The sequence below is a fragment of the Magnolia sinica genome, chromosome 15 (assembly GCF_029962835.1).
Source record: "Magnolia sinica isolate HGM2019 chromosome 15, MsV1, whole genome shotgun sequence".
In the NCBI taxonomy this organism is placed as follows: Eukaryota; Viridiplantae; Streptophyta; class Magnoliopsida; order Magnoliales; family Magnoliaceae; genus Magnolia; species Magnolia sinica.
The window spans coordinates 74,442,725-74,445,443 of NC_080587.1; positions in this window are offsets into that span (position 1 = coordinate 74,442,725).

The window sequence follows — 2,719 nt, forward strand, 5'->3', positions numbered from 1 at the left end:
GGCTTGTGATCGGAGTGTTTGGTGTGATGCTCGTTCCCTTGATGATCTCATTTTCGGCCATCTGAAAGTGTGATGCCATCTTGGCTGCAGATAGGTACACTGCATTTAATAATAATAATAAAAAAACATAGATGTCATAAGCTAAGAGTGATGCCACCATGTGCTAGTGTAGTTCTGACTTGAAACTCAGCCCAAGTCAACTCAACTGGGTGAGATCTCGAGCCAACTCGCTAGGCAACTCAGCCCTAGGCCTGACTCAACCACTTGATCGACTCGAAACTTGGCTGAGTCAACTTGACTCGGTGAGATTTTGAGCGGGGTTACAGGGAAACTCAGCCCTGGGTCTGATTCCACTTGGTTGACTCAACAAGACTCGAGTTACTTGGTGAGTCAGGTGCAAACATGAATAAAATTGTGAATGGCGAGGGAATCGACCGTCAGAAGATGAAACTAACCAGTGCATCATTCAGTGATTTGTCAATTTTTGTATTTTATGTAACTTAATTTTAACCATTTTGAATACCTATCTCTATTCTTATCTTTTTAATTTATAACAATTGAACATCAAGTCAAGTCAGGTCGAGTCTTCGAGTCAACCCAACCGAGGTGAACATCCAAAGTTTCTGGGTATTCGATCCATCTGTTAGTGCCTTTGAGCTCTCCTACATTTTAAAAAAAATCACTGCCAAGTTATGCTGATGGTGTAGACCCTTTGGCAATGGCAGGTCGGACACTGTCAATCCACCAGGCTAGCCCATTAGGATTCCCTGGCTCAGCCCGCCATGGGCTTGGCTTTGGCATTGTTTCTAGGCCTGAAGACCATGATATCCGAACAATTTCAGCCCTGTTTTTCAGCTGGGCCATTTCATTCACTGGATTTCAGCCCCAGGAATGAATATAGGCCTGTACTGTTTATGCTGTCATTATCTTGACGACGTTGACAATTCCTAGTGGTCGAGTAGCCTGTTTGCCAGGCCCTACAATGGCCCACCTGACCCAAACAAAGAAGTGGGTTGGAGTCGTGCTACTCAGGTGGGTACAGCTGCTAATACGAGTGGAGAGATGTCAAACCATTCATATGAGGAAATATCAAGGAATCGAAGCATGTTTGCCAACGGGATCTTTGAGACTGGAATCTAGGCTTCTTATCAGAATATCAGCTGGTGGCTACACGTTAATCGGACATAACCTAAGTTATCTTTTTCCCCATGCATGTGGGGCTTACCTGATCCGTGGAAGAGCCTGTGTTTGAGTCCCGCCATATCCAAAAATGGCCCTTCCTCACGTTGCACAATGGCGCTTTTGCAGAGGGATGGCTTCTGCTGGTAGACTGCATGATTCGTACGCGCTTATGAATTATTTAGAAATTTTGCATATATGAGGCGTACACTGAATCATTTAGATATTGCATATGACATACGTAAATGTAATCCATCTTGACAGTCAGGGATCCCATCATGTGGAGCCCACTTTTGATGTGGATCTACATCCATTGTGTGGGCATCCGTCCATCATTCAGGGCCCGCTTTGGATGTGGGTCATCCATCGTTAGGGGCCAACATTAGACGTGGACCATCCACGTGGGGCCCACCATCAATGTCCACTACCCATCATCTGGAGCCCACCTTTGATATGAACTATCCATAGTGTAGGCCCCACCTTTGAAGTGGGTCGTTCATCATACAGGCCCACCTTGGATAAGGGCCATTTATCATTAGAGGCCGACCTTTGATGTGGAGCATCCATTACATTGGCCCACGATAATATGGGTCATCCATCGGGTGGGCCCCACCTTTGATGTCGACCATCCATCATGTGGGGCCTCTTTTGATATGGACCGTTCATCACAGTTGAGGTCGACCAGGTCCAGATAGGGTTAACCTCGATTTGCTGCCTTTCTATCTAACCTTAAAACTGTTATATGTTGCAAATCGGAATGAGTTTTTCGACATATCATATATAATTTTAGGGTAGGAGAAGCTAATTGAACCAACTAACCTAACATATTTGCGAGATTCCATTAAATCGATGGCTGAAAGCCCATTCTATTTTCGTTTTTAGTATAAATATTAAGTTATAGTTCGATTAGGCTGCCCTGGTAATTTTCTCAACTCAAACTTGAAAACTTTAAACCCATGTAGTTAATCACTATAGAAGATGTTAATATTGTAAATTTCATGTTAATTTTTGGTTGAATCACTATAGAAGATGTTAATTTTCTTTTAATTTCACGTGTGGCTCGTTGAATTTCATGTTTGGCTCGTTGAATTTCACATTAGGCCTGTTGAATTTGACCACGGAGTGACTAAAATTGACCGCAAAGTGATTGAAATTGACCGCGAAGTAAGTGGAATTGACCGTAACGTGAGTGAATTTGATTGAGAAGTGAGTGAACTTGACTAAGGAGTGAAATTTACCGTGAAGTGAGTGAACTTGATTGCGAAGTGATTGAAATTCACCGTGAAGTTAGCGAAGTTCACCACGAAGTGAGTGAATTTGATCGATGAGTGAAATTCACTGCGAAGTGAGTAAAGTTCACCGCGAAGTGAGTGAAATTGACTGAAAAGTGAGTAAACTTAACCGCGAAGTGAGTGAAATTGACTGTGAAGTGAGTAAAATTCACCGCAAAAGTGAGTGAACTTGAACGCGAAGTGAGTGAAATTTACCTCAAAGTGAGTGAACTTGACCGCAAAGTGAGTAAAATTTACCACGAAATGAG